The sequence below is a fragment of the Thermobia domestica genome, chromosome 5 (assembly GCF_964235325.1).
Source record: "Thermobia domestica chromosome 5, izTheDome1.hap1.1, whole genome shotgun sequence".
Lineage (NCBI taxonomy): Eukaryota > Metazoa > Arthropoda > Insecta > Zygentoma > Lepismatidae > Thermobia > Thermobia domestica.
The window spans coordinates 237811235-237826060 of record NC_137458.1 but is presented as its reverse complement, the minus strand read 5'-3'; the positions used below and the strand labels follow the sequence as shown (position 1 = coordinate 237826060).

Below are 14826 nucleotides of genomic sequence, written 5' to 3'. Positions count from 1 at the left end.
ATATGTCTCTTCATTTTCTTTCTTAGCGTATTTCATTCCAATCATATCAAATCTCACCCGCTTCATACACAAATTTCTCTTATCCTCCTCAAATGTAAAAATGTACAACAGATGGCAGCACCAATCACTTATATTCTGCACAGAAGAAATCAAGTTCTTTATCAATTCTATATAATTTTCTGTTATCCATAAGCATATAATAATAATACAATCACAAGCGTCAAAGGGTATATATAAAGCATATATACTTTACACAAAAACAAACACTAAAATCAATTTCTCAGAGTTTTTATATTTGGCAATAGCCTAGTAATAGAAGCTTCAAGGATCCAGGAATGCCCGTCATTCATTTCTTCGTTTTCAAAACAGCATGCAGGAAATGCTGCCCAATTTTCCCGCTACTAATTTCATGGCGCTGTAATCGCAAATCTCCAATGGATGTAGTGACGTCAGCGGTAAGTAAATATTATATTATTTATTTCAGTCAATAAAAAATAATTAAAGGGTTAATTTGATATAATTAAATAGTACTATAAGGTAATAACGGTACGTATATCATCATACGCGATTACATTAATTCTACGAAATCATCTTTAATTGAATAAATTAATACCAATTTGATTAAAGGGGTAATCATTTTGATAGGAGTTTGATTAAAGGGTTAATCATTTTGATAGGAGTTTGATTAAAGGGTTAATTAAATTGATATCAAAATTTAATTAAATTATATCTTACAATGTTGCATGTTTTACACTATAAATATGCAAAATATAGGGAATTTCAACCCTTTTAGAGCCTAATTTGGCAACACCGCAGCGCTAGAAGCCCGTAATACAGCGTAATATCAGTTTAATTAAACGTCCGCCATCTTGTTTTGGTGACGTTAGGACATATAGCTACTGGTGCGTGGGTAGGAATGGAGGCCTTCACTATGGAACAACGCGTTGTTATAGTGGAAACTTATTACAAATGTGGTGAATGTTGTGCAGAAATAGTTCGCAAACTCCGTGGAATGTTTGGTCAACGTCATCACAATCAACTTATTCGGTGCATTAGTTGACCAAGCATTCCATACGGAGTTTGCGAACAGCCTCTGTACAATATTCACCAAAATTGTAATAAAGTTTTCACTATGACAACACTTTGTTCCATAGTGGAGCGCTACATTTCTACCCAAGCAGAAAACAGGTGACTATCATGCCAGGGGCGGATCCAGGACCGACTTATGGGGGGGGCGGTGGGTTGTCATACTGCTACTTTTAAGGGCTCCAAACTTTGGGATGGGTTTTATTTATATATAAAAAATAAGAAAATTTCCTCTTCTGGGGGGGGGGGCGATCGCCCCGATCGCCCCCCCTGGATCCGCCCCTGTATCATGCGCTATTCGGTGCTCCGTGACTATTACCACAAGGGCAACAGATGAAAATCGTGTAACATTCAGTGTTGCCAAATTACGAATATGAAATGAAAGCTTTGAGTTTTAGGTCCCACGGTTATGCCGGTGAGGCTAAAGGAGACGGTGATGATGAGTAATGAATGAAATGGTGGAATGAAGAAAGTGGGAGAAAACGGGAGAACCCCGGGGAAACCCAAGGACACGGTGTTTGTCCACCACAAAGTTCACTTGGCGGGGGCTGGGATCGAACCCGGGACCCCAAGCACCAGAGGTGAACGCTCTACCACTGAGCCACCGCGGCCCCGCCAAATTACGAGAACAGAAATAGTGGACATTTCAAAAGTAACGTACTTTATGGGACACCCTTTAATAATGAATAATTTAATGGACATATACTTCAGCATTAGTTTCATAGCAATAGTGGCATGATTCTTTTACAGCATCAAATTTTAGGTTTACAGAGAAATTCATTTTCCCCCATTTTCTCTAAAATTACGCACGAGTTCGTATACTCACGCATATCATTCTGTTAAGCTAAATGATATGTATTGATTGGTATATCTCCTCCTATGTCTAATCTTTCAACAGTTTCTTTTTCTTTCGTCAAACGCAAATAACATGCATTCGTACTTGTTGACATTCCTCTGTCATAATTTTTATCAAAGCGTAATGTTGTGGTTTGCTAATCATGAGAAATAATAGTAACTTATCCTACTATGAAAATTTAGCTGAAAACACCTCGTACGGACATATTTGTGTAGTCAGCATTTAGTAGCATAAATAAATGAAAGAATGCGTATATGGATGTGGATTAAAGAACTTAGTCTATATTTATATGCATCATACATATTTCCACTACGGTTATTAAATTTTCGTGACCGAAAGTTTGCGTGTCATCAGATACTTCCTTCCACAAAGTTTAGTTGCGAGGTTTCTTTTAAACTTTTGCACGCTATTGATGTGAGATGCGACGTGATTGAGTCGTGTACAGCATGTTGGGGTCATGTGTATCAAACACTTTTAAAAGTTCCCACAACTTAGACTTCGATTCTTAGCAATAATACATTGCGTAAATAAGATGTCGAATTTGTGATGATGTTCTTAATAGTAACAGAGTAACAAAAGAAAGTACTACATGAGTTGAATTAATTTTCAGTTTAGCGTCTCTTTCAGCAGCAAGGCTATATGAGACGTGGACCTATTGATTAACGTGGAATCCGAATCACATGAGCTCCCACCGGCAATCGAATTCGGGTCTCCCATGCCAAAGGCGCGTACGCTAACCGCTTAAACACGAAGGAGCTCAAAAGTACTACATGAATTGTGTATTATGTGTAAATAATGAAGAAGGTGGGAACGTGAGTGAGGTCATTACGCAAAACATAGCTTGTGTGTGTCTATTTTATATATATTTTTTTTTTTTCAATTTGGAGCCCTCCATTCGATGGAGCAGCAAAACCTGTTTGAAAGAAGTGGGGAAATTTCGCGTTACACTTACCGTTCCCGAGATATTGACCAAAAACGCTCCGATTTCGGCAAACCATACCTAGGGAACCGTCAGTCATAGAGAGATGATATTGGTGTTGATCAATACCAATACCACATATTGATTCAATAATTATTGCGTCATGAGTTATTGATCTATTGAATTTAATCAAATAAATAAATTTAATATACAGTTTCATGTAAATTTTGAAAAAATAGTTCTTTTAAGTTCGTTCTGGCAATGCTCTTGGAGCGTTCTCAACTGGTTTATTTATGCAGTCAAGCAGTCCTGGTCAGAGAAAAGATGATTGGCCATTCGTACTTACCAGATGGTGTTACATGGAGGCGTCGAACTGCATCGTGAGGATAACTAGGGAGCTACTTGAAAAAGTGGCAAAGTGCCAGGCAAACTAGCATTATCGGCGGAGAGATTCAATGTGCTGACCTCATATCACTCTAAAGGCACAAATCTGCTGGTAGACGCTAGCACCGTATGAGCTGTTGCGTCAGGAGTTAGTACATTAGTTTATGTTACTATATGTCATGGGTAAGCCTATGTTCTGACTTGGGACGCCGTGAACCGAGAAAGTTTGTGAAGTAATCTTTTACCCATAGTATATTACGATATTTTAAACTTGTTGGAAAGATACCATTATAAACTAACATAAACAATGGTAAATAATGTTACAGTGTGTATAGTCAAAAAATATATACAGTAGGAAGTCGAAAAATGAAATGAAATCTTTGAGTTTTACGTCCCACGCTTATGCCGGTTAGGCTAAAGGAGACGGTGATTATGAGAAATGAATGAAATGGTGGAATGAAGAAAGCGGGAGGAAACGGGAGACCCCGAGAAAACCCACGCACACGGTGTTTGTCCACAACAAAGTTCACTTGGCGGGAGCAGGGTTGGAACCAGGGACCCCATGCACCAGAGGTGAACGCTGTACCACTGAGCCACCGCGGCCCCACAGTAGGAAGTCGAAAATCCGAATTGGGATCACAAGTAGTTCGGATTTTCAAATTGTTCGGATTTTCGAAAATGACCAAGAAAATGTCATTTAGGATTGCATATAATGTACGGTATGTTCTTCTATCGATACAGTGGTTATTCAGTACATACAGTAATTACAATACCGTACGTAAGACTATTTAATGTTTCTGAAGAACCTGCTCGTACACTAAATTACACTGATCTTGTAAGTCGCACTTAAAACTTATAGGCCTAAGAGAAAATAAAAATAAAAATATGTATGACAAACAATTGCATATGAATGAAGTTTTGTAAAAACACGGACTTCACACAACGTCGACGGACACACTGTTGTTTGTTTATTGCTAGCGTTAAGACAAAATGTAAAAAACTTCTAGGGCTGCGTTCGGATTATCGACGTCCTACTGTATATAAAATATAAGTAAAGTGCCCCTTCCAAGTGGTTAGTGCACTGAATTTGTGCGTGCATGGTTCCTTCTTCGATTCCTGATTTTCTTGAATACAAACTCGAGTATTAGTTAGAATTTCACTTTAAGATTTAGATTCTGTCATTAGCCTCGATGCTGGAAAGGGGCGTTTAACTCAAAACAACCAGTCAATCAATAAAGTGAGAAAAATTACAAGAAGAGAACATTTATAAAATAGAACATTAAAATTCTTTAATAAACATTTATCCATAATTAATTGTGATCCCATACAGCAGAAACCATAGTAAATAGCAAGAGAAGACTAAACTGAAAGGTTACTCGTATTCTTGTTGTAGTGCAATTTTAAAATTCAGACAATCTTTAGTTTTTTTCTGTTACAAAATATAAATTAAAATAGGCCTATATTCATAACTTGAAACTGCTTTGTTTACTGAATTATTGCTATTACCCATACGATATATTATAACTGTTGAATTGCCATTATTTCTTTCTAATAAATTGAAGAACGACTGGAAATAGCTGACTACGTCACTTGGATGCCAGCAATTTTATTTTAAATGTTTCGAAAATATACTGTATGTTATATTTTTTTAAATAAAAAAGATGTTATATATATTAAGAGTTCCCTGGATTACAAACCAACGTTAAGAAATGTAAAGCTATTCCGCAATATTTATTTTAGTAGTATGGTTTTTCAGATAATGAGTGGGTGAAATTAGCAGGAGTTCCCACAAATGAAGCTCATGACATAAAATATGACATTGAGAGTGGAAGCGAAAGAATATATTGAAAAATTTAAATCAGTTAGCAACTTAAAAAAAGAAGAAGAAGAAGAAGAAGAAGTGTGTAAAGTGTACAATGTACAGTACACAAGAAAAATATATTTTAATTAAAGCCATATCCAAAGGATTAATGGAGTTTGAATAAGTTTAAAGTGGTGCTAAGAGGGGAAGGGGAAGGATATGGAGGTAGAATTTGAAGAGTGCATCATGGATCGTAGGGGATATTCACCCCCATAATAATTGAAACGTGAAGCAGTTGAAGTGTAATGTCATTTATGTGGGATGCGGGTTGTTTTCTAAGTTGTTCTTTTCGTTTATTGAAGTTTAGCGCCCCTTTTAAGGGCCGAGGTTATGTGGAACGTGGATCTACAATTGAGGCTGGGATTCGAATCACCGTAATGCATTCAATATTTTCCCATCGAAAAATCTAACATGTGACCCCATGCACCACAAACGCAGTCACTAGACTAGTGTGGAAAGCTAATTTTATAAAACAATGGACAATATGGACAAAATCGGGACTGTTATCTGCCAAATAGAAGTTAAGGATAGATACTTGGAGATAGAAGTTAAAGGACCTCTTCGGGTCCACTTTCCTACGCCACTGTTACTGGACACAACTGCGTATTTAAACTCAATGAGACTATATGCCTCGTTCGTAATGAAATTTTAATTAAAACGTCTTCTGTTCGATACAATGCCGTAGCTAGTTATAGCGAGTCATTGACCTCTCATTATATGCGTTCCTTGGTGTTTCAAGTATAGGAGCATTTTTTCATCCTTCATGATTTAATGTATGCAGTGTTCCATTGTTTCGTGAGCATTTTATTCAATAAGCATAACAGGTTCCCATTAAGAATATTCCGCATTGCTTAAGACAACAATTCTTTATAAAGTTACGTAAGTGAATTACGTTTCTTGAAGAACAGTGACGACGCTGTGGTAATAGTCAAGAAGTACAACATGTTGCTGAATGGGAAGGCAGTAATATTATTACTACCAATTTTCAATAAAATCATTAATCTTTCTTCCATCAGCAACATCCATGTGATGCAGTTGCCGTAAGTTTCGATTGTGGTATTATACGTTATATCATAGAAGTTTTGTTACATTGCATGTGTATTAACGGATTTGTCCCAACAGTGTTCTACGTGAAACTATGTTTTTCTTTTCTCACAATAACTTCGTATGTTTGAGGCAGGATTTCTAGGAAATGTCCTTTAGATGTACTAAAATTTTATTTCAATAACTTGGTTTATAGAAAAGGGAGTCATACAAGTTAAGCAACTGGATACTCCACACACTGTCGGCAGCCAACAAGAAATCACGAGTGATAGCCTGTTTGTCCTTGCTCACCCTACACTTGAACACACCCAACTTTAATCACTTGCTCACTGGTGACGAAAAATGGGTCCTCTATGACACTCCCAAGCGTACCAGACATTGGATATCGCCACGTAACCTTGTTCCTTACACCTCAAGATCACCTCTGCACCCTCGAAAGATTATGCTCTCTGTATAGTGGAATTGTCGGCAAGTGGTGCAATACGAGCTTCATTCACTGGTCAAACCATCACTGCTGACCTCTACTCTCAGCAATTGCAAAGGGTGCACCGTGCTTTGTGGCAGAAGGAGCCGGACTTGGTGGGTTGCAAGTGTTTGTTGTTCCTCCATGACAATGCCAAGTCATATGTGGCAAAGAGGACCCCGGAGACCCAACACTTTCCGGAAATTTTTGCCATCATGTTTCCGTTGAAAGAAAAAGATTCACCAAGCAAAGCAATATAACATTTGTCAAGTAGGGAAGAAAACAGAACCCAGGAAGAGAGAAGATCAATTTTTCCTGCATATCACTTGCTACCGACTTTAAAATACCCCCGTCCGTTCTATGTATCAGCGTTGTCAGGAGTAAAGAATATTGTCACATGTCACTTGGAAAAGTTTGAATGGGACTGTTTTTTTGGGGGGGTTGTTAGGGTTCACCCCCCCCCCCAGGAAATCCTGAATCCGACCCTGTATCGCTTTGAAGTATATCGCTTTGAAGTCGATATTTCTCATTTGATTCAGAAGTCATAGATTCTATGAAAGCAATTTACAAATTCTGTCAAAGAATTTAAACAGATACAATGGAAAATGATGCATCACACTGGGAAGGAAAGGAAGTTCTGGAAAAGTGATCATGTAGAACTATTCATTATTTTACTTCAAAGACATTGATTTAGTTTAATTTGATGATCCCTCGTATTTAAATGTATTTAAGTTTGAAACAAATATATTTATCTACGGTATTTATTTAATAACAACATTACTACTGAAATAACTCTTTTTGTTTGTTGATTTGTTTGTTTGTTAGAGTGATCTTTTTCAGAGCATTCGTGTCCTGCTAATTCGTACTGGTCTGGGTTATTGAACTTGAAACATCAATTGCTGTTGAAGTGACACATGACTTTTCAGTTAAGAAATTATGTGAGGTTAATTGAATTTCGCCTCTGCGTGGATTCCCAACAACCAGCCTATGGATTAAACAGAATGTGTTGCAAACAAGCTTACTGTACCGTATACACTATATTGTATAATACTTTACCAATTATTGAGATCACTTACGAACAATGTTTCTACCAAACATGCTTGCCCCCGGAGCTCTGAGAGTGCCAAAATAATACATCTATAATATAATAATTAATACAATAGTACCAGCAGTTAGTTCCCCCCTCCCACGGAACATTTTTTCTAAAAGAAACACTGCTTACGAAAGGCTTCATTACAGCCATCTTATTTAATTTCTGAAAATCATCACAGTCTTCATCAAAGAGCATCTTTGTCAGGTTATCATGATTGATTCGCCTCGAATAGAAATCCAAGCAGTGATTTGAATCCGACTTTAAACATATCGTCCCTTTCCGGCATTAATGCAGTAAGCGACATTTTGAAAATTTTACAGGAGAGCCGAAAAACTGAAATTTTGATGGTTTTTCTTGAATAACTTTTTTGTTTTCTGGACTATTTTCGTAAGAAAAATACAGCTAATATAATTAAACAAGCTCCGTTAAATAGAACAGTGACGTATATAATAGCTTAAAGATATTCACTTATTTTGGCGCTTAATTCATTTTTGCTTACAAAATTTTTAACAAATCAATGGTTCAAACGACATTCATTCAAATGTATTAATGCATTAAGGCACATGGTGTCATATTGAGATTGCGTTAAGTGACATTTAGGGAAAAATAAATGGTAATAAATTGCTGATTCGTTTATTGAAGAATGATAGTTGTGTACTGATCGGTAAAATACTGAACGCTTTTTGAAATAATGCTGCTTGCTTAAAATAAATTTGGCAAGAAAAATGCTTTGGCTTACCTCTCCTTTATATGTAAAAATTAATCTAATCTTCTGAATAGTTACGTTAATAATAACTGACATCATTATTTAGTTTTCTCATTTATTTTTAACGTTTTTTTTAAATTTATTAAAGCTTAGAATATTGCAAATTATTGCGGATTTGTTAAGCTTACTGATACAATGAAAATTTGCATAATTTATTTACTAAATAAATGCAAATTGTAGAAACTTCACAAAACTGTAACTATATTAATTTTTAACTATTGCAAGAAAAAATTAAAAATGATGACAACGTGTTTCAATCTTGAATTTCTTCTTCATCTTCATCTGTCTCAGGGAGGGTATCTTGTGCTTCTCCCGTGTGTGGTAACTGCTGGTAGAACCCGTGTAGATGCTTTGGTAGAATTCTGATTACACAATTTGACAAAATCCTGGTACTTGGCCTTACTGATAGGGATGGCTGCTGCATAAAGTCTGCTTGGCTGCTTTTGTCCTTGTGGGCGAAGTTTCAGTGTAAGATAAACTGCGTCCTTAGTCATTGAATACTTAACTTTGGCAAATTCACTATTTTTTGAAAAAATGACAACTCTCATTGTTGACAGCAAGAAAGGTTCCCCTGACTCATGTTTCTTAGCACTGAAGATTTGGGCTGCCAAAGTTGACCAATTTCTAAAAGAACCATGCTTCCATAATTCATGGATGTTGCTTTGTTCTTGCCATTCTCATGACGGTAATCCACTCGGATGGACTTTCAAGTTTTTGATTATGAGATGCTTTCTCAATTTGACTATGCACACTGTCCACAGGGATATATGTGTGACCCGGTACCATGTAATTGATATGGATTCGTTGTAAGTTTTTTGGATTTTTCAAGTTCATATTTCAACATGGCCAAAATATTTCTATTTCTGTTTTGACCGCTACAGTTATCGCAATACAGGATTACAGTTGAAACATTACCTCGTTCGTCCACTACATCTATATATCTCGAAAGGATAGAAGCGATTTCATTCTAACCTCGTTTACCTTCGCTCTCACCCCATACATAATTGTTCTGCTTTTTGATTCATATATCGAGAAATTGTATACGGAATACTTTCGTCTGTAGTACAAAAGCATGGAATCGCCATGAGGTACGCTCAAAACTTTCTGCAAATCGAAACTCGCGACAAGTGTTCCTTCCTGACTACCACTCACTCTGCTGTTTTTTTAAACGAGCCTTACTTGCTCCTTCATCTTCAATATGTCAGGTGTAATCAGCTTTCTCTTCTTGGGTTACGTCTGTCTTTTTGGTAAAGGCGATACATTTCTGGCACTTGTCCTTTTTGTGTCTATGAAACTCAAGGTTGAATTTTGAGTTAAATATATAACAAAAAACTCTTTCACTCACAGGAATATTTCCTTCTTCGTTCATTCCACGTGAGTAAATCGTATAGAGATAAGTGACGTTTTTGAGATCCTCGGGAAGATATAGTCATATTGTTTTATTTCTACAGTAGTGGGAAGGCACTACAGGAAGTCTTTGAATGAATTCAACAACGAGCTTCACATCTTGCTCGGATGTCACATTGGGGCGAACTGAGTGACGTCCTCGACCATCAGGTTTTGCAGAGCCTTCAGTGGATTGTGTAACTGTGTAATTCATAAACGTTTGTGAGGTATCTAATGTTGAGAGCAAGAATTGAAGACAAACTCTTCTATACCCTTCACCTTCGTTAATAAAATACTGAAAAGATGATGCCCGTGGGCTCTCACCATGAATTCTCCTTCTTTTCACTGGAACTTGTCTGGTTGCTCTTAAGATCCAATTCCTTTGATCATTCGGTTTTAAAGACCGAAAGTGTCTAAATAAGGACTGGCGCCTCTCTTCCGTAATTTCAGAACATTTATTTGGGCAAGACTTGCATTTGTTTGGTTGTACAGTATTTGTTTCTTCTCCATTCTTTTTTGTCTGTTTCTGTTGTAAGCTTGGCCACTTTGCTTTAATCTTTTTTCTCTCTTTTTGAATAGTTTTCTTTATAATTTTCAATCCCTCTTTCCCTACGATGTTCTTTTCTGGTGTAAAAGTAATCTTTCTACTTACAATCTTCCTCCGTTTCCTAGCACCGCTTTCCTCATTGCAACCATCACCAGAATTCGACTATCCAGCTGAATTTCCTGAAACCCTTTTTCTCTTAACATATAATATACTTAGGTATATCCATCTGATGAGGTTGGTGTTTTGTCCAACCAATCTATTGCGTTTTCGGAAGGACAAGCCTAGTTAAATATGATATCGTCGTCAGAGAAATAGTCTAAATAGCTCAGTCCCAAATTTGTTCTTTTTCTCAAGTTCCGTTTCTCAGCGAAATAATGCTCATCTCTTTCTCGATTCTTTTCTAAAGGTTCCTCTTCATTCGGGTTTAGGGTCTCTTCCTCTACTGCTGTCTCCTGAGGTTTGTTTGGGTTTTTCTTTCCTTCTTCAGTCTTCTCCTCATCCTGATTTAGTGTCTCTTCCACTGCTACTCTCTTCTGAAGCTGGTTTGGGTTTTTCTTCTCTTCTTCAGCTTTGTTAACATCCGGTTTCTAGGGCATCTTCTACAGCTACTTTCTTCTTATGCTTGTTTGGGTTTTCCTTCCCTTCTTCAGCCTTGTTCTCATCTGGGTTTAGGGTATCTTATACTGCTGCTCTCTTCTGATGCTTGTTTTGGTTTTCCTTCCTTTCTTCAGCCCCAATTTTCATGATCTCACTCTTCAAACAATTAACTATATTGGAATATGTCCCGTTTGGTACCCTCGGCTTCATGGCTTGTTTTTTAACTTGTTGTTTGGTCAGATTTAAAATCTTCCTCCCACGGGAAAATTAAAAGCAGAAAATAGCAAAAAAAAAAAAAAAAAAAAAATGAACCGACCTAAAATGTGATAAAAGTAATATTTTTTGTAAGTGGAGTGCTAAGTAATAGTTTTAAAAGCTCTGACTAATAGTACCTCCTGTCTACTAAATAAATCTGACTTTTGAAATTGGCAGAAACCTTACATCCATTAAATAAATTAGGTAGCTTTGATTTGCACTGACCTAAAAGGTCAGCTATAAGTATTAGCACGTGATAGTGTAAGTCGAAGCTTCAGGAAAATATTACTCTGCTATTTTTATCACGCTCTTTGAAATCGGTTAATTTTTATATAATTAACATTGACAATTTGTTACCTGGCCGGACGGGTAGGGGCAACTTGCCTGCCTACCAAACAGCATTGGATAGGTCGAACGTGAGCACGAACCTTGTTCTAGCCAGTCATCCAAACTGAAGATCTCCGTGATATTTTTCAGTCTAACAGGCGAATGCCGGGTCGGCACTTCTGTAAGGCCAGAGCCGCTGGCTTTCCACATCCTTGCTCTCTATTCTTCTCCGGCCTGACCCTTAATTTCCTAAAGACCACAACTAATTGACCTTGCTAATTAGTTACTAAAAGCAACCTTTCTTAACAGCTAGATTTTATATGCACAGAACGATCATTACAATAGGTATAACCGCCATCAAATATCCATAACACGTAACTTCCACGTCATGAGCAGGTAACATGGAAGGCGCGCACGGCTACCGAACATAATAGAATGCAGCCGATGCCCGTTATGGGCAAACAAAATAATGTGAGTAAATTTTGACTAGCGCAAACTGTTGGGGCACAAATGACTGCTGCCAGTACACCTGAGACAGTCGTACTTGTGGGATGTTCAAGCGCTAAAGTGTCAAGATTTTTCCAACAGTGCTCATGACGGTCCGTCATACGCTAAGCGATCACACTTGGATCAGGTACGTGCGGTGGGCAGAAAATGAACAACGATTAGCACTATGGTATCTCACCACAGGCATATGCCAGTGGAGGAATTGACGCACCAGCACAATGTGGGCCAATAAATCCTACAAAAAATTTCAACCATGACCATGTGACATACCTTACATCGGTTAGGGCAACATAGCTGTAGACCAACACTATAACAATAACACAGAAATAACATACGGCTGACATGAACAAAAGCGAAGGGATCATTGGACTATGGATCAATGAAAGAAGGTTATCTGCAGTGGTAAGTCACGCTTTTCACTGAACCATGTTGTTGGATTGTTTGAAACAGCATGAGTATACGTCTCCGGATTGCAGCATGGTAATTCAATAGGACGGTGGCGGTGCTGTTTATTGTCTGGGTCTGGGAAGCGACGCACAAGCATTTCTTACTCGATTAAACTTTTCATATCCCATACCTCCAAGTCCAAGAGAGCAGCGCCATATTCTAGCAGGAGAACGGAAGGTGTAATCGGGCTGCGTTTTTTACATAATGGTTGGAGGAACATGAAAATGAGTTTTCAATACTACCCTGATATCCGAAATTGCCAGACTTAACCCTATTAAGCATGTATGGAACATGCTGTGATGTTCTGTGCAATGTGCTGCACATCGTCCAAATGTGCACCACTTGCAGGAACTGCTGCAGTATAGATGGCTTGGACTGAACCTGCAGAATACAAGGAGTATACGTTGAGGAATCTATTCATAAGCGTTTGAATGCTTTGATTACCCAGAATGAACACGCTATTAGATAAGTTTCCCTAATGTAGTGATCGTTTACCAGGTAGTCTTAGTGTATAAAATAATCATTCGTAATAACTTGTCAACAATAGGAATATTTTTTATAACATGTTTACTGAATTTTAACGACTCTTTCACCATTCCGTAAGCTGAACAGTGTTACCTAATGCAAAAAGCTGCGCTCAAATAAGAATTTTCGAAGATCTTAGTGGACAAACATAAAATACATGCACACATAGAGGCATCCTAAAATAATGAAGTCCTACATTATTTTCAGTGTGTGAAACCGGGATATTGTTCTATACATTTCCATTTAAGTGATAGGATGTTTAGAACACACTTTTGTGATTGTTCATATTTTACCTTGACTTTTATCCAGTTGTACACAGGAAGTTTATTAAACACTGAAAAACATGTTCACGAAACTTTGATAATCGTTCATTAAACAGAAAAATGTCCGGCTTTTCAACGATATTTTAAACGTTTTAAAGGCAAAGTTTAAACTTCTAAGACCCACTGATATTCTTTAAAAAAATCTTCAGTCCATTACGGCGAATATCAACCCATGTATGTTGATAGTAGTTCCCCGAGATCATAGGCGTATCGATCCTAGCATTAAAGTCTAGGATGGATACGGTCATATGGGGTAATGGAATGCTCCATCAAAGGGGCCCTTGTATAATTGACATACTAAAGTTAACTGTAAAACAATGAATAAATAATTTCTAATAGTTCTTAATATAATCTTACTCAATAGGAAAAACACCATCTCAGGTTAAATGTATATTTCTTACTTCAATGAAAATATTTGTGGAAGTGGATGCAACTGGTAGAAATTAATGTCAAAAAATCATAATTATTTTCATGAATTTTAATTTTTCAAGGGATTTTCTAGACTTTGGTTTAGCATTATGCCCCCTAGGCCCGCTATTTACACCTAAGCTACACATATTTACACCGAAACTACACCTAGTTACACCTAAGTTTTCTTTTCTGCCCGACAACAATTACCATCGTTAGGCTTATATTCACACAAAGAATGCCGTTGCATGTACTCTCTGCGAATAGTTTGTTGTTTAGGATTTTAATTCAACTCGCAGAAGCGTTGTTGTGCTAAGGTTAAGTACACATAAATTTGCTTTCCCCCATCTATTGTTGAAAAGGACGCATATGTACAATAATTTTACCATTATCCCTGAAACCATTAAAATAACCGACTATTTAATACATACCAGGCCCACTAAAGAATTTCTGTTCCTATTTTGTTGACAAGTTTTGAAATTATTATATTTATTATAAATGAAAACGAAATTATTTATTTTAGCCTACTATTTAGTGAAATAATGTTAAAAAAATGATATCTGAAACCATACAGTAAAGGAAACGGAAACAATCATTGTGAAAACTTGCTAAAAGTTGCTTCAAACGTTACCATTGTTTTCCTCTTGCATGGTCAATACAATTGTCACTTTCAGTCTACTGGGAAAAATGTATTAAACGCCAAGCGTAAAACCTCTTAGCTCCTTCCCCCGTACTTGCTCGCAACACACTATTTTTTCCCAATAGGCGCTCTGAAGTCGTGTAAATTGGACGCTTGTGCAGCTTCGGAATTTTTCGCCTAAGAACTTCTGCACCGAAATAGGAAACCTTAAAATGTATTATAGGACATTACACACTGTTATTACAAGTAAAATAGCAGTAAGTAGCTATAACAATATTACCGTTTACTTCACAAGTGAGGCTGAGAGCTTCTTACATATATTTTTAAGATAGCAAAATTGCTGTAAGGAAAAGTATTTGTTCTTAGCAGGTAAAGAGAACTGCAACAAATAC

General features: G+C 37.0%; 1 protein-coding gene across 1 annotated transcript in view; it reads left to right on the top strand.

The window, feature by feature from the left end:
- Positions 1-345: 345 nt before the first annotated feature.
- LOC145686471 (1-acyl-sn-glycerol-3-phosphate acyltransferase gamma-like) overlaps positions 346-14826 on the top strand; it is a 219903-nt gene continuing 205422 nt past the window's right edge. Inside the window, exon 1 of the mRNA XM_081759814.1 lies at positions 346-455. The gene's annotated coding sequence lies outside the window, so the exon portion shown is untranslated. The remainder of the gene's footprint in view (positions 456-14826) is intronic.